The 26,650-nt window shown below is 43.2% G+C and overlaps 1 protein-coding gene across 3 annotated transcripts in view; it reads right to left on the bottom strand.

Annotated features, from left to right (window-relative positions):
• Positions 1-89: 89 nt before the first annotated feature.
• The window catches only part of ZFP62 (ZFP62 zinc finger protein), a 58,403-nt gene continuing 31,842 nt past the window's right edge, over positions 90-26,650 (bottom strand). Inside the window, exons 5-7 of one of the 3 annotated variants that reach the window (XR_006603406.1) lie at positions 4,667-9,205; positions 310-4,125; positions 90-168 (exon numbers count right to left, since the gene is read on the bottom strand). The gene's annotated coding sequence lies outside the window, so the exon portion shown is untranslated. Of the gene's footprint in view, positions 169-309; positions 4,126-4,659; positions 9,206-12,360; positions 12,535-26,650 lie in introns of those variants that run through there. The other 2 variants (XR_006603407.1, XR_006603405.1) reach the window with 2 other exon arrangements.

The following is a 26,650-nucleotide window of genomic DNA, read 5'->3' as shown; positions in this document are numbered from 1 at the left end:
CGGCTCTGCTGTCCGGCTTCGGGTCCCGCCTGCCGGGCGCGGTTCGGGAAGCTGCGAGGCCCGAGTTAACCGTGCCTGCGCCGGCAGCTCCGGAGCGGCACCCGCGGGAAGTGTCGCTCTGCGCGTCGCTTTTTCCTCGCTGCTTCTGTCGCCCCGGCAGGACGTTTCCTTGGGTCAGAAAAGAGACAGAAAATGGTAAGAGTGCTCTAAAATGAATGCCACCCCCCGGCCCCGCGCCCTCAGTGCGCGTTGTACACGCTCTGCGAAGCACTTTGCAAGTATTAATAACTGCGGTATTAATTGTATTACTTGGTCACCACCATCACCCGCGAACAGTGGGGAGTCAGCCTGCGGTTACGGGACTGGAGAGCGGTAGAGGCGGTCTCCGACCTCCCAGCCTGTAACACGACCCCGCGCTGCGGCTGCCGCCTTCCGCCTGACACCTCTCTCGGAAGAAACCTGTCGCTTCTGCAGGGGGCTTGCAAGTCCCAAAATGGCCCTGGTTGCTTTTTTCTTCTTTCTTTTTTGTCCTAAATGTATTGTTCTGACTCGCTCAACTTGAATCAGTAATAGTAGAGGAGCTACTACTAATTTTTGGAGTTCATGTGTCATCCCCTAAGGACATGTCCTAGAGTCTTGCCGAGACAGAATGGATTGGCAGCCTCTGTTTTTACCTCCTCTCTGAAAACTCTAGCCTTGGCTTCGGTCTTCTGGCCTGCCTTGTGAGATGTTATGATTTATAAGGATTGTGTAGGTTTGTTCTTCATTTCATTCCTGGATCAAAGTTCCTAAAACCCTTGAAACTTCCTAAGAGGTAAGAGCACTAGGTGCATCTTCTGTTCTAATGTTTGGTTACTGAGGGCGGTTCCATTGGTTCCAAGCTCTTGGTAGCTCTTCATCTGGCTGTTCATCCGTATCCTTTTTAAATATCCTTTAATAAATTGTTGAGTGTAAGTAAGTGTTTTCCTGAGTTCTGTGAGCTGCTGTGGCAAATAAGTCCAAGAGAAGGAGGTCCTGGGAACTGCCAATGTGTAGCCACGTCAGGCAGAAGTTGTGGGTAACTTGGGGACCTGCTACATGTCATTGGTGTCTGAAGTGTGGTCAGTCTCAAATGGACTGTGGGGTCCAATTTAACTAGTTAAATTGTAGGACAACCAGCTGGTGTCACAGAAAATTGCTAGGTGGGGGGGGAGTAAACCCCACATATTTGGTGTCAGAAATTATCAGAAGTGAAGAGTTCTATAAAAAAGGAAAGAAGACATGGAAGGAAAGTCTGGGTTTTTCTAGTACGTACATTGGTCTGACTTGCTAGACTCCAAGCTGAATCTAAGAGGAGCTGTAACTAATTTTTGGAGTTCACTTGTTCTAGAATATGGCCAGGGCTGTGGATGGATTTGCAGCCCTCGTTTTTTTCCGTTTTTGAAAACTGGAACCTGGGTTCCAGTCTTCTGGCATATCTTCTGTTCCTGTGATTTCTCCAGATTGCTAGCAGTGACTAACACATATTTTCAGTACTGGAAGTGTAATAATTGCTGAGTCAGGAGTCTTGAAATGATTTATTTGGAAAGATGTCATATTAGAAACATTCTTTAAATAGAACTTACATTGCTGTTACACTCAAACATAACAGGTTCACAAATAAGTTCTTTCTCCAACTCAAACCTACTGCATCCAGCTGTCCTTCTCATGTGAATTAACAGCAACTCCACTTCATTTATTTAGGCCCAAATCTTAAGACCCATCCTCATACACTCCTCTCACATCCTCTACCCAATTGGGAAATTTTGTTGACTATGCATTCAAACTATATCTAGTATACAACACCTCAGCATCCCCACAGCATCCTGCATCTGTCACCCAATCAGGTCTCTGCTGTACAACCCCTCCTCCAAAAGCCTAATCTCCATACAACAGCCAGAGGGATCCTGGCATTGATTTCCCAGTTCACTTGGAGTGAAAAGCCAAACTCCTTACAGAGCCCAACACCTAGTAGCTGCCCTGCTTCTCTATGACCTGCTCTCCCTCTGCTTAGTCTGACTCGGCCACACTGCCTTCATTGGTTTTCCTTGAGCCCACTTCAGGAACTTGGCACTGGTGGCTGCCTCCCCTTAGAAAGCTCTTCCAGATATTTGCCTGACTCACCCCTCACCTCTTTTCAGACATTTTATCAAATGTCAGCTCAGTTAGGCCTTCCCTGATCAACCCCTGTAACCCTCCTCACTCAGCAGTGCCAGTCTGTCTTCATCAGCTCCGGTTTCACCGTAGCACTCACTTATCAACCGACATATTTATTATGCTTACTGCTTATTGTCCGTCTGCCCCTGCTGCCATATAAATTCCATGAGGGGGGCCGTATTTGGCTATTTGATTCCTTGCTGTCTCCCAAGTGCCTAGCCCTTAGTTGGTGCTCAACAAATATTTGTGGAATAAAGGAACTAATAAATGAACTGGAAGAACTACTTTCATGATAGAGTATTCCCACCCTGGCCTTTCCCACCAGTAGGTACATGATATAGTATATTTTGCATTATGATTTTTTTTCTCACCGTACCATAGATACTCTTCACATTTCTAAATATTCATAATAATGCTTGTTAAAGATACTTAGATTTTTTGCATGCTTGTTCTAATTAGTCAAATGATACAGAGTAGCATCAAGAAAAAATTATCTTCTTCTAATCCCACCCTGCTGAACAGGACCACTTTTAAATTTAGTGGATACATTTCCAAATATTTGCTAGACACACATATAAACACATAACAAGTACAGATTTCATAGTTCAGAGACAGGTAATGCCAGAATTGTAACTTTATTTTCTGTAACTCAAGTCACTTTTAATTCTAGGCCTTATTACCTCTGATGGCAGAAAAACTAAATCTAGTTAATTCAGGGCAAATGCTGGCACTTTATGATTTATTTGTTAATGATCAGCTACAGTTTAATTCCAGTGAATTCAGAATTCATTAATACCTTTTCTTCTATCTTTTTATTTTCACATAATTACCCAGTTTTTAAAATTATTATAAAAGAAATGGACATTCATTGCAGAAAGACAGTAAACCATAAATAAGCAAAATGAAAAGATTAAAACATCCAGAAATAATCAAATTTTAAAAAAACACCCAGTGATAGTCAATCTTAAAATCTTATATCTTAATCTAATCAAATCTTAAAAAAAAACCAACAGATTTTATTTAGTTATCTCTCAGAAAGAGAGGGAGAGAGAGCATAAGCAGGGGAAGCTGCAGGTACAAAGAGAAGCAGGCTCCCCTGCCAAGCAAGGAGCCCAATGTGGGGCTCCATCCCAGGACCTGGGACTCATGATCTGAGCCAAAGGCAGAGGCTTAACTGACTGAGCCATCCAGGTGTCCCAAGTGGAACCTGTTTTTATGTCACTTCTGTGAATTGCCTACTTTTATCTTTTACAGTCATGTTACTCATTTGCTAGGACTCTTTATAGACTATAAAATAAAATACTGTTATTTAGGTTGTAAATATTTTCCCAGATTGTTATTTGCCTTTTAAGTCTGTCTCTGGCTCATTTGACATTGCAGGTTTCAGCAGCTCTTAGGCCAGAAGTCTGGTCTTGCTGCCCATGCTCTGCCTTCAGAATAAATTAATGCTTAGGAGTAGACTAGAGACTTTTGTGTCTGTTTTTGCCCATGTGATATAAGGAGTAAATAAGAAGACATGACCATAATCTCCAAAGAAAAGGCCACAGAGTCCCCAGATGAAGAAGGAGGCATTTGGGGGACAATTTATGTTTTCTGGAGAGCACTGATACCCAAGTGCCATCCTAGATTTTTGGAAATCTCAATTTTAAATGATCTGTTATTCCTATTAGTTATCCCTATCCATACACACATAATTATCACACAATTATTCTTCTGTGTCAGGTGATGATAGTTCTGACCATGGGCATGTTCTGACTTTGTCTTCTCTTTGGCCTGGTCAGTATTCTTTCCTAAAACACCGTCGTCCTAAATGTCTTTCCTCCTAAATATCTGATGCATTAGTCACCACATCGTTCTCTGAACTCTGCTCCCTTCAGCAAATCCAGCGGGTGAGGGCGGACTTTTCGGAAACACTGAAGATAGATCTCCACCAATCCCTTTTTCATGTTCCTTGTGGCAAAAAAAAAAAAAAAAAAAAAAAAAAGCAAGAGGGTGGGGAGGGCCGGAGTTTCACTGCCAGTACAGGACTGAAGAGGATGTGACAAGCTCAAACATCACCCTAGTTAAGTGTAAAGCTGGACTTCTTACTTACAGACACTAGGATTCCTTATCCTAGTAAAACCCAGGATATTAAGCAGAGACTTGAGATGAAGGTTAGGTAGCAGTTGGGAGGACGCTGGAGATTGCAGTTCAGTCACGGGATGAAAGCTACTTAAGTACACTTGGAATCCTAGTGCTTTCTTCATTTCATTTCACAGTGAAGGGTGCACTGATCATATCTGCACTGTACCTGGTCTTTCCTTACTAAATTGTATTGTTATTTTAATTATTTTAATTTTGAGCATCTCTCCCCAAACAGACAATGAATTTCTTCACTTGATCTTAGCCAAAAGGCTGAGAAGCGATGACAATGAATTTCTTTGGGGCAGAGACCTGTTTACCTTAAAACACTCATATATTTCTGTATTTGTTTAATTCGGTGAACATTTACCTGCCAGCTCAGATCCTGGCTCCTCTGATTTCTGTGGTGGAAGATCTCGTTTCCTTTAGCGAGGTGCAGATAAGGAAATGTATCCTTCACCCCTGGCAAGGTATTCATGAGGATCAAATGAAACCAAAGCTGTGGGAACACTTTTAAAACTACACACAGCAATGTAAATATCTGTGAGATTTAGAAGTTTACAGATAGCAATTGGAAAGTGCCAGGGTGGTGGTCACATTGAATTTTCATGGGAGAACACTTCATGCCCTGACCATCTGAGACCAGAGAAAGCCTGAGGGCCAACCTTCCCCCTGGTCCCCTTAGGAAACCACTCCTGTTTCTCACCTGGTCTGTTCCTTTTTCAGGGCTCTCAAAGTATGATTAGGCCATAGTGAAAGCTGGTCTACTTTCAAACACCTTTCTTAACAATTACAAGTTCTGACTACCCTAGGTGGCTTTGTTTTTAAATCTGTGAATTTGCATTTAAACCCAGAACTGCTTGGGTCAGCATTTCCATAGACCAGCACCATTAGTGAGGGTCATCCAGTTATGTAGTGAATAAAAAACCTTGGCTCCCGATGCCAGGAGGCTGAGGTTTCCCTGTACTGAGCCTCCACAGGTGGTGGGGGTGGCTGGGAGAGAGGAGGAGATAGAGAAGGGAGAAGTCAAAGGAGCACAGTCCAAAATAGAAGTGCCTTTTGCCTTCAAGACGTATCAGTCACATGGAAGAGGAGACTTATTCTCAAGAAAGAATAGGGAAATTTACAAATAAAAAACTGAAGACATTTCAGAAGTACTGAAGAAGTGTTTGGAGAGCCAAAAAAAAATAATCTGAGTAATTCCTGGTTTGGGGTCATGAATGCTTTGCTTCAAGCAGAACCAAGCTCAAATGGGAATATTCCTACTCCTTATAACCTAAGCTGGTTTTGGTGTAAGGGTGCTTGGATTCTAAAGGTCCTGGCTGCAGTGACCAGTTCTCACATACCCCAGCCAAATCCTTCAAAGCTTCTCCTCATACTGGAGCAGTTCAAAGTACTTGGGAGAAAACGATTACAGTCTTATCCCCGAATTATCTATAACCTTATCATAATTCCCTTATCTTTTTGAAATGGGTTTTAAACCAGAATAACCATTTCTAATTATTGGAAACATTTTAAATAACTTTTAGTAACAATCTTTGAGTCATAAAAAGGAAAGGACATACCTAAATCTTTCAAAGGAACATCTTTGATCTTTTCCTAGGTGGGTGATTCACTGTTTTCCATCCTATTCTGGGATAAAGGTGTCCACATGTGTCTCCACATTCTCCCCCACCCCACCCCCACAATAGGCTACTTGGGAATAATGGAAGAATTTAAGTTAAAGGCAACCCAACACCCCAGCTAACACTCATTAAGAATCATCTGGAAACTGTTTAAGGAAAGAAAAAAAAAAGCCACGGGATTCTGGGAGTTAAATTCTTCTCTGTGCCTCCCAAATGTCTCACTGCAGTGTGGTAATCACCTCTGTGTTGTGTCATACACTGATTCATTCCTAGTGCCTGTTAAAGGGCTGGCCTGTTCAGGTGACTGACCCTGCTAAGGAATCAGACCCATTTGAAGTCGTGTCTGGAAATATCAGGCTTGCATTCTTGCATTTTCTTTTAAGATTCATTTATTTATTTGAGAGAGAACATGCATGAAGAGGAGGGCAGAGGGAGTGGGAGAGAGAATCTCAAGCAGCCTCCACACTGATCATAGAGCCTTATGCAGGCATTGACACGGGGCTGGATCTCATGACCCTGAGATCATGATCTGAGCTGAAACCAGGAGTCGGACACTTAACCCACTGAGCCATCCAGGCACCGCACATGCCTGCATTTAATTAACGTGCTTGCTTAAGTGAGCAAATAACAGTTGGAATTTCAGCAGAGAATTAGTTGTGTGTGTGTGTGTGAGAGAGAGAGAGAGAGAGAGAAATGGATCAGATATACTCAGCTACAACCTAGAGTGAGGAGAATATTCCAAGAAAAAAAAAATTGCTTTTTCTGGACTTCGACCATCCCTAGAATAGCACAGGCACTTCATTCCAGGGAAGAGACCAGGGATCTTTGGTCTGAGGAAGACAGGGACTCCGAATTCATCTCCCTTCCCCCAGCCTGAGTTCTACTTTGTCCTTCTCTTTCCCCAGAAAAATCTTCACAAGTCTTTTATTACCAACTCAAATGCCACTCCCTCCCTGAGGGGAGAGACAGAATGTTGAGGATTGAATTAGATCAGTTTTGAGAAAATGAGGAAAGAAACATGACCTAGTGAATGAGTCAGGACTTTGGGCTAAAATCTGAGTGAAATTTACAGATTCCAGTAAACCAAATCCCTAAAAGGAGATATAGCCAGAGTCCCATAGATACATAGTTTCTAAAATGTAGAAACTGGGTTGCAAATTGTACAAGTCTGAACCCAGAGGACAAAGTTTGTAAGGCAATGGAAAATAGCATAGGCATTCCAAGAACAATATATTGCTTCTGTGTTTAAAACGTAAGGAAGTGAAACCTGAAAAGTATGGGAAAGCCTGGGCGAAGGCCTGCAGAGACACAGGACAGCACTCTAGGGCCTGTGCACTTGAGAGCCTGTTGCCTCGGGTTTGTACGTATGCCAGCTCTACCATAGAGTGCTGTGCCATGGGCAAATTCTTACCCTCGGTACCTAAATTTCCCCACCTGCCAAGTGAGAAATGAGTAATTGCCACCTCATGGTATTCTTAGGAAGAGTGGAAGGGTTGCCAGCAACAGTGCCTTGCACAGCATGAATACAGTATCTTGTTATTTTATTTTATAAAACTTGAACGATCTTAATATTTTTTGGAATAAGTAAGCAAACTTTGGGGAAAATTGATCAAATCCTCTGATTCCACAAATGATGAAACACTGTCATTGTATGACCTTTACAAATCAGGTCAAATGCATTTTATTATCTACTTTTAGGGTCATCCTGAAATGGCTTTTTAATGTATACAAATCTTGACCTGCGCTATGATTCTTGAATGCAGGAACTTGTGTCTTCACCTTGTGTGACCCTAACAGTGTTAGGCACAAATAGCAGAACTTAATAATCTATGAGGGGTTTTGTTTTGTCTTGTTTTGTTTTTTTTAAATAAAGAATTTCAAACTTATCCTAGTGGCAGCCATTTAGACAGTTAACAAGGGGAGGGAAGGCCCTGGAAGAAACTTTGGCCTAGGCAACAAGTCCTGATGGATCTCAGTCAGGGGGGAGGCGTGTTTCCTGAAAAAGTCTGAAGGAAGGGACAGCAAGGATCATGGCTCATACCTTTCAACTGCTCCTCTCCATCCACCTGCAGCAGACTCTGCTACACGTACTAATTCCACAGATGTGGAGCCCCTGTCCTTGTGCCGTCACTGCCTCCTGAAGAAACACAGTAACTACCTTACAACCCAATCCAAGCCCTGAAGGGAGGCCCTAAAAGGCCCCCAAGCATAGAACTCAGACTCAAAGCCTGCACCAGGAGGTGAGATTTATTCTTGCCATTAACCAAACGGGAAGGGAACGGCCAGAACAACCCAAAGAGCACACAGGGAGGGAAGATCCCAGCACTTCGGACAATGACTGATTGTCTTGGGGTGGCATGGGATGGACAATGAGAGGAAAAACCAAGTCCAAAGATCCTAATTCTGAGGGGATGAAGAGGCTTGGCCTGTATGGACAGATAGTGTGTTTTGATGGCAAGGCAAGGCTTTTCTTTGAGATACATAGACTTGGAAACAGAAGGAGGCTGGGGATACCTGCCAGGAGGCGTGGAGCAGGACGCAATTCCCTGTCCACCCTGCAGGCTCTCCCTCATGGATCACTTATAGAGACTGCTGCAAGGAGAGACTGTGATTCTGTGAAACAGCTAGATAGGGCTGGTGACTCACCTTTGGCATCCCTGAGGTTTGTATGCCAAGGTTCCAAGAGGATCTGAAGGCCAAGTGGACACAGCAGGAGCAGGGTTTATACCATCTTGCCTATCCAATGCCAAGTCTAAGAGGGCAACCACCAGATGGGAGAACCCTGAAGGGGGCTGTGGGCCATGTAGCCAGCAGTTAAAACAGAGGAAAGCAGAAGGAGGCTAAGCCAAAATGTCCCCCCTCCCAAGAGCAGTGCTCACATCCTGTCCAGCCTAGATCTATCCTTAAGACTTAAGATGTTCAAAGTAAAAGGAAACAGGGTGTGTGGCCAACTGGGTTGTCAGATACAATACAAAACACCCAGTTAAATTTGAACTTCAGATAAACAAGGAATTATTGTTAATGCATGAGACATACACTAAAAAATTGTTTATCTGCAATTTAGACATAACTGGGCATCTTGGTTTTGTTGGCTTGCTTCACTTTGCCAAATCTGGCAATCCAAGCGATGCGCCAACATGGTAAGCGAATCTGAACATTTTTGAAGATGGAATTAAACAAGTAGTGGCAGCTTCTACACTGAGTCTTCCAGGCTCCAGAGTTTAGTTATTGATCCGAGATGACCATACCTTCTCCATGCACTGAGCCTCTCTTCCTTCTGGGAGCTGTGGGACAAAAAGAGAAAATAAACATTTGACACAGGCTGGTTTGATTGGCCAGCCAAAGCAATAAGCAGTGACAGCTTAGGGATTTCACACAGCTGGTCTTATAGGATGTGAATACAGGGATGCCGGCATTTGGGGAAAAGGAGGGGATAGAGTAGGTCGAGGGGAGGAGATCAGACTGTTTTGCCTGTACTATGTCTCATGAAACTTAGCATCTTTGAGTGGCTGTGTGTATACACTGCTAACAATATTCTTACTGTAGTTGGGGTCGAAAATATTTGGAAACCACTGACAAGAGGTTGGTGCTTGCAGGACATTATGAAAACTGTTGGATCAACAGGCAGAATGAGTTTGCTTCACACTCATAGGGGAGGGTGAGCTTTGCCTTGATTTAGAACAATCACTTTCTGGAACCACCTTCCCTTTTCACGGAATCTGCAGTCCCTTGCCTATATGGATGGCCAATGCTTCATTTAAAGTGGAGTTCCTAGTTTTGTCATTTTGTTCATTTTGCTGCAGTCGCTTACTAGAAACATACACTGGGATCCAGAATCGTTGCACCCAATTTTAGCAATAAATAGACTAATTAAACATACCATATAAATATAACAAATAATGTGGAACTAAATGCACCGTCCAAATGGCCTTTAAAAGTTTTTTTATTTCCTCCTCTAAAAGGAAAGTTTTTCAACTTTAAAATCGTTGGAGCTCACGAGGCTTAATTCCTCAGAACTATCCCAAATGGTTTTGTAAGAGTCACTATTTCTCTCACGCAGTGAACATATGATGCTTTTACTGAGGAAGAGGCAGAAAAAAAAAAATGTTTACCATCTCACTTTGTACTTTAAGAGATGTCTATAACATTAGCTCTTGATTCAGAAATTATAAATAAAGCTGTTTCTTCCAATGTTACTGAAACACAGTGTCCTGTGATGTTTTCATCTTTATTGTTCCAGAGATTTCATTTTTATTTTGCACTTATTTTTTGTAAGAAATATCTTATTAATCCTAAGCCTAAATATTTACTCTCCCACACCAATTTCTCTGATCTCCAGCATTTCTGCAGATTTTGCTTTTATGCATGGATGAAATGGGTTTGCTGTGTTGTTTTTTTTTAAGTGAACAATACCAGATACACCTGGATCTGAAATTAATCCCAACACACAGGAACACCATAATTTTGAAAGGTATATGGAGGCTTGATGCCTCAATGTCCTTTGCTGTAAAATGGGCATAGTAAAAGTACCTACTTTGTAGAGCTGTGGGATTTCTATGAGAGAATGAATATGACGTCTGGTGTGGCAGAGACAATGCTCTATGACTCACCAAATTCCGTTTCTGTTTCCTCTTCATGAAGAATGAGACACATTTTCAACCTCTCTTGTATTGGTTTGGGGCCATGTGACTGGGCTCTGGCATGACTACTCAGCCTGGCTACCACGGGGGACATCTGTTCCAAGTCACGTGGCTATAAGACATGGGAGGGTGTCCTACCACACACAGGACTTTATGTGAGCAAGAAACCAAACTTTATTTGTGAAGATTTGAGGGTTTGTTACTACAACATTGCCTGGCCTATCCTGACTAATACACTTGACATATATATGTAGTAAACAGTTAATGAATTTTAGTATTTAACTTAAATCTATGAACAATATGAAACAATTTCTTGCATATATGTTACAGAAAGAAAAAAGTCTAGACAAAGAACAGTGTGTAGTGTTCTGCATTTTGTGTAATAAGAAGGGGAAATTACACTGTATATTTGACCCTTGAACAACAGAGTTTGAACTGTGTGGGTCCACTTATACAGTACAGTACTGTACAGTACAGTACTGTACTGTAAATGTATTTTCTTAATTACCTTTCCTCCAGCTTACTTTATTATAAGAACACAGTATATAATACTTACTATAGTAAGGTACTAGTAATTAAGTGTTAAGGGAGTCAAAAGTTGCACATGGATTTTCGACTGCATGGGAAGTTGGTACCCCTAACCCTCATGTTCTTCAAGAGTCAACTCTAGCTCCATATTTGCTGATTTTTGCAAAAAGAAATATAGTAAAGGAGAAACCAGGAACCAATGAAAATGAAACAGTGGAGAGGATGCTCAATGGGAGAGGGTTTCTTTGATTAAATATGTTGATACAATGTCCATTTTTGAACCATGTATTTTATATACTCAAAAAAAAAAGTTAATCATAAAAGGCATTAAACCTGGACCTTAAACAAATGACCTCACTCTATATAAAATTAGTTACTAAACCAACAATGAAAGACAATGTTATTCTGGTAACTACATTAATAGTATTGGGAACCAAGAATTTCCAATATCAAGGGAAAAATAAAATATAAAAAGTATTTTAAGAAAAATACTGTTTAATAAAACCAGAAACAATATGAACTTCTGCTAGTTCATATATATATGTATATATTTAAGTATATATGTGTATGTATATTTTATTCCCAGTTGTGTTCCTGAAGAACCTAGAAGAAATGACACCCTAGATCTAGTAACAGTGGGTACCACTAGCCCCCATACCTTGCAACTCCTGATGTAACAAGTGATTCAGGCACGAATAAACAATGAGTACTAAAACCAGTGCAAAATTGGGCAATAGGCTAGTCCTACGGGGGCAAACTAACATTCCTCAGCATTACTAGTGTTCCTTTTGGTATTGAATCCAGTATTTGCCCATTCCCCATGGATGTGTCTGGTCCTGTCTGTCGGCCTGCCTCTCAGGACCCACTTGCCCTGATGAGGTCCCAGTGATGGTTGTAAAGCTCCAGGCTCCATCTTGTCACCTCTCCTCCTACAATAACAGGTATCTCTGCCTCTGGTAAGGCTGTCATTACACTGGAAAGCTCTATAGAAGCTCCCATACCCAAGTCAAACACAGTGGGACCCACAGAATCCTGCCTTTCCCGGGGGCTGCCCAGAGGCCCTGGTAACACAATCTGGAAGTACAGGCACATTTACACACTGTGGGCTTTTTGCCAGAGAACAGCTCCACCCACATGAAACGGTGCCCGGAGCACCTCCAGAGATGCCCCACATGACCAAGTGGGGCTGTGTACGAAACCACGGTCAGCTTGGCAACAAACTGTGTTGCATTCATTTTCCCTTTTTTGCTGCTTTAATTCTTTTCTCCCACCTTTTTTTGCAGTCATAGGATTGCACCTGTCATCAAACATTAGCATGTGAACTTTCCCTCAGTCTCCATGGGAGTTTCGCAGTCACTTTGTCAACTAAGGCATTATCCTCTGCATCACTACTAGTGGAAAAACCCGACACGTGAACATTCTTCTGAGATGCCTCTGCAGTATTCCTGGGGGGGAAAAAAAGTTTAAACCTAATTGAGAGTCTCCAGATCTAACTTCCATTTTAAGGACAATACAGGCTTGAAAACAAGTGTTAAAGAGCACCATCCAGATACAATCAGACAGATGAAGAATGTGTAACTTTCTGTGAGTTATTTGGTCTGGATTCTTGAAAAATCAGCCTCATAGGTCAAAACCGAACAGAAGTTAAGGTGGAGAAAATTTTCCAGATTAACCTCCAGATGGAATCCTTAAACTTTGACTAGATCATAGCGGAATTGCATAGAAATCTCTAGGAGACAATGGGGGAAATTTAAGCATGGCTTGGATATGAGTTATGATTGTAGAATGATTGTTAATTTGCTTAGACGTGATAATGGCAGTGGGGTTATTTAGGAGGTTGCCCTTGTTTTGAGGAGATTCGTGCTGAAGTATTTAGAGATGATAAGGTCAGATTAATAACTTGTTTTCAAAACTGGTGTATATGGGTATGTTGGGAGGGGGGAGAGAAGGAAAAAAAAGAAGTATGGTAAAACATTAACAACCACTGAATCTAGATGGAAGGCGTTAGTGGTTCTAGTCTTTTAACATTTTTAAGTGTTTTTAAATTGTCACACCAAAATGTAGGAAGTTATTAAATACCAAAAAACAAAAACAACAAACAAACCCTAGATAAAATCCAGGATATGTTTGTAACTGAAGAAATGCTTTAAGCTATGTTTTATTTTCCTCAGTTTCAAATAAGCAGCTAATACTAATACAGGGATGAATTCATCTACCTCTGAAGGGATGTTCACCACTAAACTGCTGTGCTTTCAAAAGCTTTTCACCTCGGTGGCTCAGTGGGTTGAGCCTCTGCCTTCGGCTTGAGTCGTGATCCCAGGGTCCTGGGATCGAGCCCCGTGTCGGGCTCTCTGCTGGGCAGGAAGCCTGTTTCCCCCTCTCTCTCTGCCTGCTTCTCTGCCTACTTGTGATCTCTGTCAAAGAAAGAAAGGAAGGAAGGAAGCAAGCAAGCAAGCTTTTCACCTCCTGCATATTTCTAGCAGTGTGTCCCGGGTAGAAAAATATTCAATGCCAATCCTGTACACAAGTTCTTGGCAGAATAGTCAGCAAGTAATACGGAGAGCTGCCTCCTTCAAAAGGCTGCATTTATCAGGCAAATTGTGAGTGCTGAGGAGCCAGGGCACCGTGGAGAAATGCTCCTTTAGAGGTATAGTTTGATCCCGCAGAAGCAGCAATCTCCCCACATATTGCTAAACCTGTATGGGATGCAGACCAGAGTGGCCACTTTCTCCCCAGCCATACTGGCAACAGATGGACACTGATTAACCATTTAATATGCTGAAGCACATTTATTTCAGGCTGCCACTGTTAGCACCACCTCTCAACTCACAGAGAAAACTCTTCCCAAACTTTTTTTAGTTAGTGGGACCATCTTATTTGTTAAGGCAAACAGTTTTCCATTATCACCACTCTCCCACACAGAACCTGCCCTTCATTTCCAAGATGCCTCTGGACAGAGGGGTTCCTGGTCTGCTCTCACCATTCCGCTTGGCCCAGGTCAGCCCATCTCCAGGGCTTCAATCCACAATACAGTCTCAGGAAAGGGCTCCCCTCGTGTTATATTCATGCACATTACACTGGCTCGGCCATCCTCTGATGCCTAAAGGAGCCCTCCACAAGTTGGATGGTCCCGCTCTGTCCAGGAAGGACCCCTGTCATACCCACGGAATTCTCATGCTACACCAGTGTTAAGATTTTATTTACTTATTTGAGAGAGACAGAGAGAACCCAGAGGGCGAGGGAGAAGCAGACTCCCCACTAAGCAGGGAGCCTGATTCAGGACTTGAACCCAGGACCCTGGTATCATGACCTGAGCTGAAGGCAGATGCTTAACTGACTGAACCACCCAGGTGCCTGCATTCTTTCCATCTTTAACAGTAGAACTCCTCAGTGAATGCTGAACTTGGGGGCACTGCATGAAGTTTCTGTTGTGTAGCAAGCAACCCCAAATCTCAGTGACTTCCCCCCAAAAAGCCGTTTATTTTTCTTGCAGTTAAATAGAAGCAGCTGTGCTTCAGGCCATGAACAGATTTAGGGGGGCTCTGCTTGTCTTGAGCTCTGGACCCCTAGCTCTCTGGAGCAGGCTCTTCTCATGGAGGGTGGCAGCTGTGCCAGTGGGGTGGGGAGGAACACGAGAGGCCCCTTAAGGCCTCAGCTCAGAACTGACACATTGTCATTTCTGTCCACATTCCCCTGGCCGGAGCAGAACATCAGTGGGGTAGGGAAGAACTCCCCGCCTTGGGGAACCTCGCCAAGGGCAGAGAGGGGAGAAACAAGGGAAGGTGCATGACACCTTCAGTCTCAGCCTCTCTTGTAGCTTGATGTGTGCCTGAAACTAAGTTCTAGCCCAAGGGGAGCAATGTGTGCAATGTCTATGCCTTGCACTTGGAGGCACTGGGCATGCCAGGACTTTCCCCTGCCCATCGGCCAAGGACATGGTGGGCTGCAGCCATCCCCAGGCACAGAGGCAGATGGCACAACTGTCCCCACCAGTCCTACCTCTGGACTGTGGACTGTTTACATTGGTGGATTTTTGCATCCCCTTTCTCGCTTCTGAGAACCCTAGCTAGCTAGCACAGCGCTCATTCATTCACTCGACGAGGATTTACTGAGTGTCTTCTTTGCGGCAGCCATTGCTCTAGGTCTCGGAGGAAGGTTGGTCTGTCTGCATCTTGGCCATGGAGGTGGTCACACAAACCCACACACGTGATAAAACTGCACAGAACTAAATCACACACACACACACACACACACACACACACACGAATACAAGTAAAACTGAGGACCTCCGTACAAGATCTTGGTGTTGTACCAATATCGACATCCTAGTAGTGATACTACATTCGAGTTTTGCAAGAAGTCATTGCTCCGGAGACACTAGGTAAAAGGATCTCTGTGTTCTTGCAACTGCTTGTGACTCTAAGGATCGCAAGATAAGAAGTTAGAAGCAAAAACATTTGGACTCTGGTCTCTTTGCGCTTACAGTCTCAAATGGTGTCAAGAGAAAATCCGGAGAGACTTACTTGATATGAATATTTTATTGAGCCAGAAAACAAGCTACTGGTGAACAGGAAGACTTCAACCGAAAGTGGTTATAGCTGGCTCCCAGCAACTGATAGAGCATGAGGAAATTGCGATTGATTACTAGGAACTGATAGTCCTTCTAGGGTAGAAAAGCAACAGAAGTTTAAGTGTATGTACACTATAGATTATGCTGACATGAAGAAAGCTTAATTTTTTTTGACTTTCTTCTTTTTTAAGATTTTTAAAAAATATTTTATTTATTTATTTGAAAGACAGAGATCACAAGTAGGCAGAGAGGCAGACAAAGAAAGAGGAGGAAGCAGGCTTCCCGCTGAGCAGAAAGCCCATTGCAGGGCTCGATCCCAGGACCCTGAGATCATGACCTGAGCCAAAGACAGAGGCTTTAACCCACTTTAACCCACTGAGCCACCCAGGCGCCCCGAAAGCTTAATTTTGATTATGGTCAGAATCAGCATTATCAAAAAATCCCGACAGTTTTAGGTTTCAGTTACATGACTAAGAGTGCTTGGGCTAGGGGTATATTCAAACTGTGGCCTCTACCTTGGTCTTTCCTTAACCATGGGAATCGGAAGATTCAAAAAATCAAAAAGTTGGGGTGCCTGGGTGGCCCCTTTGGTTCAGCATCCGACTCTTAATTTCAGCTTAAGTCATGATCCCAGGGTGATGAGATCAAGCCCCACAGTAGGCTCCACACTAGGCGTGAAGTTTGCTGGAGATTCTCTCTCTCCCCCTCACCACTCCCCACCCAAGCACACTCACTGTTACTCTCTAAAAACAAAAAACAAAAAAAAAAAAAAAAGAAAGGAAGAAAAGAAAAATAAGTGGAAAAAGTCCCAGATGACAACTTCTGCCTGGCAACAGCCCAGCTCCAACCATCCAGATGACAGCAGCGTCCTGAATTCTGCAGAGCCATTACATAAAAGGAACTCAGGACAGAGCAGGAATGCTCACTTTGGACTGGGAAGCGAGAGAGATTTAAAGTTCTTTGTTCCTTAAATAGGGTGTCCATATAACATCCCCTACATGGAGACACCTGTGAAAATAATCACAGGGAGCAGGCTGTGTAAACAGATCTGTCGGTTTTACAAACATTGTGTCATTGACTCTTCATGTTCCCACAGCCTAACTTCCTCTAACCAACAGAGACTGCTGCCTTTGTCAGCCCAGACTAGCCTAAGAAGAAGGAACCAGTAAACCCCAAATCTCAGTTGAGTTAATGTGCTTAAAGGGTTATTTCTTGCTCATACAAAGTCTAATATAGTGTCGGTGGCCCTGTTCCTTCTTCTTGTCAACTCATTTTGAGCATGAAGTTACCAGGTCATGGGAATGGGGGAAAAGAGAGCTGGAGGATTACAGAAATTTTGGGGGGCCACACCAGGAAGTAGTTTACATCATACCACCCACCCTTCCTTGACCAGAACCCAGTCACATCACCCCTACTTGCAAAGGAGACTGGGAAAAGCCATCCTCCTACGAGCCCAGGAAGAGGCACTCCTTCACGCATGTGCGATCACAGACTGGGAGAGGACACTCAGCCTCCTTACACAGCTCACGACCCCCTGTGCCGTTCACAGAGAAACCGCTGAAGATGGCAGACAGCCGTTCAGTACAGCCTAGAGCCTCGAACCCACTTCACTTTCTCTCTGGGGCTTTCAGTTTGTGATGTACTGGCATTCATCTCCAAGAACACTGTTTCCTCCAAAATCTGCAGGCAGGAGACCCAAGGACTAGCTCTGATGCTGTGGTTGAAGTCTGTAGCCCAAAGCTGAAAGAATTCCTCTTGGCTCAGAGGACGTCCGTCTGTATGGTGTACGCATGCCTTCAATTAATTGGAGGAGGACCACCCCCATTATGGAGGGCAATCTGCTTTAGTCCACCAATTTAAATGTTAATCTCTCATCCAGAAACACCCTCACAGAAACATCCAGAAGGATGTTTGACTGCATACCTGGGCACCATGGGTAGCGAAAGTGACACACGAATTTCTGCACATCCTCTAAGGCCAGCTCTTAATACTTTATGTTTCTTGTCTAAAGTGGAGGAAAGGGGACAAAGGGTCATGGCTGGGTCCAAATCCCTAATCTTACTCTGAACTCCAGTCTCATTTTTTAAAATATTTATTTTTAAATCAGAGAGAGAGAGAGAGAAAATGCAGGACTCCATCCCAAGACCCTGGGATCATGACCTGAGCCAAAAGCAGAGGCTTAACTGGCTGAGCCACCCAGGTGTCCGCTCCAGTATCATTTGTAAAATGTGAATAAGAATGTTTACCTTGAGTAATTCTGTAACAATAAGATGTTGTGTCTGTGAGACACCTAGACCTATGACTGACGCCTAAAGGATGGCAATCATTAAGATTTCAACTTGAAAAGAAAGTCCACTAAACATTTTAGGATTCTTTTCACAGCTGCTTCTTACTTGTAGGTGACTCTTGACCTTTTTCCATTTTCCCTCTGAGGTTTAGCCGAGTCTCAGCAGGAAGCTCCCTGCTCTCCTGCGGTGTCACTATCCCCTGGTATTCAAGTGACCATAACTCAGCTGTGTCCTACTTTTCCATGAGCCATCACTAAAGACCCATATAATGTCACATGTTTGAACAACTTATGTAGGCATTCCAGAGAAAATCCAAAGGGGAAAGAGAAGTGAGGAAGAATTGTCTTATAAATAAATTCAAAAGGCGAGAGCTGGTAGGAAATGATGCAAGAAGAAAAGGAAATAGAAATCAGCTTTTCAGGGTGCCTGGGTGACTCAGTGGGTTAAAGCTTCTGCCTTCAGCTGGGGTCATGATCCCAGGGTCTTGGGATTGAGCCCCATGTCTGTCGGGCTTTCTGCTCAGCAGGGAGTCTGCTTCCCTCTGCCTGCCTCTTCCTACTTGTGATCTCTGTCTGTCAAATAAATAAATAAAATCTTAAAAAAAAAAAAGAAAGAAATCAGCTTTTCTACTAATTTCCTTTGCGTTCTTACACCAGTTCGGAAATTAGCATCTATGGGATGACTGACTGGATGAACTGACTCTGATCTTCTCATTCAACAAACCTGCAGACTTCTTTATTGGGGTGGAGTTGAGGAAGGTTTAAACCTGGGCCAAAGCCACGTGGGGAACCTAATAAGCGAAATGGTCTTCCATACATGAAGCATGTAGAACTTTACCCAACTCCTCTTTTGAGGAGCCTTGATCCTCTGGTTACGCAACTGGCTGAGTGAGCCACTTTCCCAAAAGACCCAGACACATGGGCTTTGAAATGGGCCTCTGTTTCTCTTTCAGGTGATAGTATAGTGGGGTCGGGGGGTCAGAGCAATGGTTGCTCTGCTCTACGAGGTCACTGGGCAATGAGGGTGACATCTTGGGCTTCACATTGTCAATACGTGATATCTACCTGTGGTTTCAAGATGCCACTCCAGCTGTCCCCTTCCCTAGCCAGGTGGAAGAAGGCAGAGGAAGCAGAGTGCTAAGAGCTTTCTTTTCAGGGAATCACTGAGAGCGGCTCTTTTACTTCTGCTCACATCCCATTGCCCAGAAGCCTGAGGGAAGATAAACGGGTGCCCTGCCAACACTCTGCTGGGTGGGGTCTGATTGCTCAGTGGAAGAAGGTGAGACTGGGTGCCTTGGAGGAACCAGTAGTTCCTGCCACAACTGGTTCTTTGGAGGTGATTCAGTTCCCCCTGGAGAGTCTGTTAGACCCCACGGGCAACCCCTCAATTCCCCACTCTACAAAAGAGGATCTACTTTTATCTGTTTGGGAACATTATCTAAATTTGTATCAGGAAAAAAAATGGCGTTTCTACACATAAACACGTTTGAAGACCATTTTAGGGATTAGTGTGCCGAGGAGGAAAAAGAGGATCAAGTCAATGAGAGGCTGAATTACCTCTCAGAGCCGGTCTGATGAGCAGAACCCGAGGTAAGGGGGTGAGAATCCACCCAGAGCCAGCCATACGTCCTCACACATGAAGCTCATTTGTTTTGCCACCCGATCCCTCTCCCACACTCATACCAAATGGTTCCCAGTAAAGGAGAAGCTAAGAATCCCAACATTGAAAAATCCCAACTTTCTCGTAATGTAGTCACCAGGGGTGGCGAGCAGAATTGGGGAAATGGAAAGATACCCATGCAGGCTTGGGCTATCTGGATTTGCTAACTGGTGCTTATGGAAGCTAGGCTCCTACCCTCCTACAGAGACTGGGAGACTGGGACCTTGTCCTCGCATGTTGGCTGGAGTACACTAAATTCTTCTGGCAGCTCAAAGCTTTCCCATGCAGGAACTTCTGGGGGCCAGAGTAGACATCCCAGGGACATGGCCTTGACCTGTTAGAAACTATGCAAGTGTTTGTTCCAGTCTTTACATGCAGGGTTTGGACAAAGTGATGATGTGCCAAGAGTTCTTCTGCTGGGCTCACAGCCTAGCCCACTTCCACATCTGGGATCTTTGTGGGCTGACCCCAGAAGAGCACAGCCCTTAGCATAGGGAGACTGAGTCAGAACCAGGGCGTCTCTGCTCACAGCCCCACACATCCCTGACGGCTCCTAAGCACCTCCAGACACAAGCTGGGAGAAGAGGCACCTCGGGGCCATCACCCATCTTCTTGGTCATCCTCCCATTTTTACAAATTAGAATGGGCCTTTAGTCAAAACCTGGGTGCCCAAGCGGGGCACAGGACCCCAGGTCACACTTCTGGAGGTGCCTGACAGCTTTGGCTGGATTGTGGGTTTGAGCTCTGTCTGCAGAGTGTGCTGGGCGGTGGGGTGGGGGCTGGCAGGCCCCAGAGCTTTGTAGAGGCGACAATCCAAGCTGTCTTTGGAGCTCAAGCCCCCTGCCATGTATACCTCACTCCCCAGCTCTTCTTCATACCCCACCTCGAACCCTAGCCCTGTCCCCAGAGGACTTTCCTTCTCTCTTTTACATGCGTCCTTGACCCACTCCAGTTGCCATGTGTACTTGCGGGTGCAGCCTCTTTTTAGCAGCATGTCTGCCTGTAACTTTTTTTTCATTTGCTTGGCTAATGCCTCCTCAGCCATCACCCATCAGCAAGAACGCTGCCTCTTCATTATGTCTTTCTCTGAGCCCCCAGACCAGGTCAATCTCTGCTCCCTCCCATCTCTGGACTTCTACCAAAGTGAGGCCCCAGCTCCTGAAGTCTAAGAGTGGAAAGAGGCAGAGGAATAGAGAAGTAGTTTGTTGGCACAGCAGAGTGAAGGCAAGGCTGACTCAGCACTGGGGTCAAGGCCAGCAGGTTGGAAAGCAGAAGTTAAAGTACCAGTGGAGAGGAGAAAGCAGAAGAAGGTGGTGAGGGCAGCAGAGTTGGAGAAAGAGAAAGGAAAGTAGGCCCAGTGAGACAAAAGAAGCAGGCATCACAGGCATTCCTAGTGCACCTGCCCTGTGCCTGTTCAATAAATGTTTGAAGGGAGGAGGTGAAAAACTGTGTTTGCCTATTTCAGAGGACCTCAGTCTTCTTAGGGAAGTAGAAGGTTTGGGTCTTACGAAATATGGGCATTAGGAGTCAAGGGCCTATGAAGAAACATTCCATTTGTTGATGGAATAGTTAGGATTGACTCACTATTGAAGGATTGACTACTACAACAAGCAGACCCAAAATGCAAGGCTCTACAGTGTCATCTCCGTACTATAGAATTTTAAATTTTTTACTCACTTAATAGTCTAGGATGGGTGTTCAGGTCAGCGATAACCTAGGCTCCCCATCGTCTAAGGTCCTGCCCGAGAAAGGAGAAAGAACAGGAGGAACATGCAAAAAAGGTTCTCGCAGGCCTGGAAAGCACACACACTTCCGCTCACATTCCTTTTGAGAGACCTTACCCATTTGCAAGGAAGACCGGAAAACGTAGTCTAGCTCTGTGCCCCTAAGAGGGAAGAACAGAGTTTAGTAGACAGCCAGCGGTCTTCACTATGGTAGGCAGAGTAATGCACCCCAAAGGTGTGCTAATCCCCAGAATCGGTGAGTGTATTGCCTCATGTGGCAAAAGAGACCTTGAGGGTGTTTAGGATCTTGAAATGAGGGTGTTACTCTGGATTATCCCAGGGGCCCAGTGTAGTCATGAGGGTTCTTCTAAGTGAAAGAGGGAGTCAGAACTGATGCAGCATGAGAAAGATTTGTCTGGCCATTGTTGTCTTTGAAGCTGGAAGGGGCCTTTTGAAGATGGAAGGGTATGAGCAGGAGGCAGAGAGCCTACAGAAGCTGGAAAAGATGAGGAATGGATTCTCCTCTACAGCTTCAAGGAAGAATGCAACTTCCGCTGACATCTTGATCTTGGGCCAAAGACACCTATTTTGGACTTCTGGTCTCCAGAACGCTAATATAATAAATTTATATTGTTTTAAGCCACCGAATTGTGGCACTGGGAAACTAATACAACCCCATTTACAAAAACCCCTGTTTTTCTCCTTTTTCCAAACACTACCTATTGCTAGTATGAAGCATTATTTTAAATGCTAAGAAGATAAGACTATGTCTTGATCGTCTACCTTGTGCAATAGCCTACTGACTGTCTCAGGAGCAATCTGGGACCAGTCAGGCTGGTGGACTTTAGTGTGGAGAGGTCCCTGGACCAACAGAATCTGTGTCACCTGAGAATTTTCTGCAAATTCTTAGCCATACCCTAAATCAGGAGCTCTGGGACCCAGTAATTTTACCAAGTCCACCACATGATTCTGACACTTGTGCAAGCTTGAAAGCACTGTTCTAGGGTGGGAGCACTATTCCACATTGAAGGAGACCAAAAAGATGCAGAAACTCAGCACTGCATTATTCTGAACTGAATATATTTTTTTTTTCCAAAAGATATTACTGGGACAATTAAAGAAACTTGGACAGGGTCAGGATACTGGATGGTCATACTTAGTCAATGTTAATTTTCTGATTTTGATGATTTTGTGGTGGTGCTGTAGAAAATCCTTGCTTGTACGAAATATACACTAAAAGTCTTCAAAGGTGATGGGGTGCCTTGTCAGCCACTTAGTTTTCAAATAGTTCAGGAAGAGAAGAAGTCTTACATTGTACTTTCCATTTTTCTTTGAGACAGTTTTCAAGATACGAAAAAAAACAAACAGTAGATATAATTTTTAAAATATCAGCCTGTCAAAGATGAAAAATGTCAAAAGTACCTAGTGTGGGTGAAGGTGTTCTACCAAGTACTGTTGGAAGTATAAGTTTTGCAATATTTTTGGACAGCAAGAGGATGTTATCAAAAATTTAAGGCAAATTTTGACTCAAAACTCTGTCTCTAGAAATGTAACCTTCAAACATAGCCAATGATATTGTAAGTGTTTTGTGGTGATACTTGCGGTAAGCATATCATAAGGTATAAACTTGTCAAATCATTATGTTGTAATCCTCAAACTAATGTAACATTGTGTGTCAACTATATTCAGATCTTTTTTTAAAAAATTTAAACTAAAAAAAGAGATTAATTTTTATGATTCTAAAAAAAGAAAAAATGTATCCTTCAGATAAATTTCTGTAAGGGTGAGAAAATATATTTTATTGCAAAACTGCTTATACTAGCAAAAAAAAAAAAAAAAAAAAAAAAAACAAACAAGCAAACAAAAAAACTGGAAACAACCCAAATATTTAGCACTAGGGACTGGGTAAGTTATGGTGTAACTATACAGTAAGTAACTAGGAAGCCTTTAGAGACAATGCAAAAGATGTCTATGTCCTTTTGCAGAAAGGAGAACCACCACATTAATGCATGTATGGGAAGTTTCCTTTCTGTGAAAAATTGGAAGTGAATGTTTGGAAGCAACAGTGCAAGTGCTATTTCAAGTTCACTTCCTTTCATGTGCTCCCTGGTCCTGCTGGGTCCAGTTCCACCAGCGAGAGCCTCTTGTCTGTACAGATTCTTGAAAGTATAAATGCACAGCTTTTTGGTTTGGATTCCAAAGACAGATTGAGTTTAAAATGGTTGTGTCCAGACAAGAAAAAAAAATGCTCCAGATCTGGTCAGATCTTTGGTCAGAACCTAGCTGCTCAGGGACCCTGGGCACTGAGGTCAACATCCCTGTGAGGTCCTGAATCCTGCCCAGATGCCCTCTTGCTTCTGATAAGATTTTGAAGCTGGTTAACTAAACAAGGAGCTTATTCTAACCCCACAATGGGTGTATGTTTGTGGTACCTTTACACCAGTATACAGCCCACTCGAAATACTGCACTTTGGGACTGGCTAAAGAGGTGAGTGGGGATCCCCAGATGGGGGCCTCATTTAGTCCTCAAGACTGTGTTCTGTGCAGAAGTTCTAGGACGGTGTTTTTCTGCTATCCATCTAGGATGGTGTTTATCTGTGTCCCTTCCCCCTGACTGATCAGGCACTGAGGCACTGTTAGTCTTCAGATTGGTCTCTGTCAAGGGTTGGTGTGCCCAATGGCAGATCTCCCCACAGGCCATGAGAGGGTCAGTCAACCTCAGAGAGGGCTAAAGGGCTGGGGAGGAAGGCCCTGAGTTTTCTCCTCAAGGCCCCACTAGTCAGCATATGCTCAGACAAAATAAACTAGGTAACCACCAAGATTCTAGATTGGGGAGGGGAGAAGTGAGAGCAGAACTGGGAAATGATGTAACTCTTCCCATTAAAGTGGCTAAAAGTGGAGGAGGGAAATAAGATCACAGGAAGAAATGCTAGTCAGAGTACTGCTTTTATAGTATTTCTGTTGTAACATATTTTTATCTTTATTTTTTGAGAGGGAAAAAAATAAACCACCTGATAAAGAAGCTGGGACCTGGGAGCTCTGAGGTTTGTGTTTACTGAAGTGTTTTGTTTTGTTTTAAATGTATCTTCAGAGGACAGGCTCTAAGAAAAAAAAAAATTTTTGGAAGAAGTGACTTCTGTCTAAAAAATTTTAAATACGTAATTGAGACAGCTTCAGGATGACTTAACTATTAGTGAATAACTAACATATGTATCCCAGATATTGTTTTGTGGAACAGGGGGATGACAGGCCAACTGAAACAAAATTGGGGGGATGGCAGTGTCTCCCCCAAAAATGTTCCTCCAAAATTATTTACTAAGAGTAGGAGTCTTTGGGAAGGGATTCTTTTTTCCCATTTGTGTTCAGTTTAGACCCCTGGCTTTAGACCACAAATTCTGTAGCTTCTTAATTTAAGTTTCCTTTTGCTAAAAGTTAACAAAACATAAAGAGGAGCTGAAGGTAGTGAAAAAAAATTGTAGAAAGTTGTAAGGCCCATGGTTGAGAGTTTGGCAGATAGCAGTGTATCAGTCAGATTCCAAGCAGGAAAACAGAAACCACTCTAAGTATTTGGGCAGAGGGAATCTAATGCAGGGAACATGTGACACACAAAGAGACCAGCAGTAGGGGAAGCCCCTGCCAGATGTCATCAGATACAGCGTTTAAAATAATGTTTGAGGAAAAAAAAAAAAAAAAGACATGTTTGGAATACTATAAAAAAGGAAACAAATGGAAAGTCTCCAGCTGAAAAACAGAATATCGACTTAATGGCAGATTACACAGCCAATGAGAGACTTAGTGAACTGAAATATAAGTTACATCCAGAATGAAGCCTGGGCAGGGAGGGGGGACAAAGGGATGAAAATGAAAGGGTAAGGTTACTACTTAACCATAGGAGTTATGGTGATAAGGTCTAATATGCCTTTGCTGGAGTCACAGAAGGAAAGAGAAAGAGAATGAGGGCACCCAAACAGCTGAGAATTTACCAAAACTGAACATACAAATCCACAAATTTAAAGGCCCAAAGGATCTAAGCAGCATTACTATATAAATTTAAAAAAAAAATCCACACCCAAATGTATCTTGGTAAAAATGGAATAAACCAAAGACACAGAGAAAAAAAAAAAAACTTAAAAGAAGGCATTAAACAGGAAGATGAACTGCTCACCAACCAGTATGGAAGTCAGGAATCGGTGGCTTGATGCTTCCACTGGGACAAAAGACACTCAACCTAGAATTCTATTCCTGGGTAAAAATATCTTTTAAGAATGAGGTGGAATAAAGCTATTTTTAGGCAAACAAAAATTGGAAGGTGTTACCTCTAACAGGACAGACTGTCCCTATAGGATGTTTTTCAGACAAAAGGAAGGAAAATGGCCCCGTGTGGAAAATTGAGGAGACAGAGAAGTAAGTAGTAAAGAGGAAAATAAATCTCAATAAATATTTGGTATAGACAACAATAATACTGTATTTCCATGCATACCCGTATAGCTTTATATGCACATAATTAAAGTTCACAAAAACGATGGCATGTAAGATAACAGGCAAGTGAAGCTGAAGTGTTCTAAGATCCTTCAATGGTCTAGTACAAAGATAAAACTGCCAGTTTACATCAGGCTTTGATAAATCAAGAATGGATCTTTTAAGTCCTTGGCCAGTAAAGGAGGAGAGAAAGCAATATAACTTCCAAACCAGCAGAGAGAAAAGTAGAATAATAGAATCCTAACGGAAGAATTCTAACCCAATTTGAAAGGAGCCAAGAAAAGAAACAACAGGGATGCCTGGGTGGCTTAGTCAGTTAAGCGTCTGCCTTCAGCTCAGGTCATGATCCCAGGGTCCTGGGATGGAGCCCTGTGTCGGGCTCCCTGCTTGGCAAGAAGCCTGCTTCTCCCTCTTTCTGCCCTTCTCTCTCTGCTCTGTCTCTGTTTCTCTCTCTCTCAAATAAATGAATAAAATCTTGAAAAAAAAAAAAAAGAGAGAGCCCAAACATAACTTATACCAGGAAAGCAGTGAAAAATATATAAGCCCAAACATAGTGGAAATTATACATGGAAAGCCTAATGTTCCTGTTAAAAGAAGTTACCACATGCTATTTCCAAAAGACACATCTCCAAGAGACACATCTAAGCACATCTTTGGGCTTTTATTTTACTTACTTATTTACTTTTTAAAATTTATTTGACAGAGAGAAACACAGCTAGAGAGGTAATACAATGGGGGGAGTGAGAGAGGGAGAAGCAGGCTTCCTGCTGAGCAGGGACCCCGGGATCATGACTGAAGCCAAAGGCAGACGCTTTTGTCTGAGTCACCCAGGTGCCCTATT

Source organism: Mustela putorius, unplaced genomic scaffold, assembly GCF_011764305.1.
Source record: "Mustela putorius furo isolate JIRA1106 unplaced genomic scaffold, ASM1176430v1.1 tig00003923_pilon_pilon_pilon, whole genome shotgun sequence".
NCBI classification, from domain to species: Eukaryota; Metazoa; Chordata; class Mammalia; order Carnivora; family Mustelidae; genus Mustela; species Mustela putorius.
Note: the sequence above shows the minus strand (reverse complement) of the source record. Positions and strands in the feature narration are given on the sequence as shown.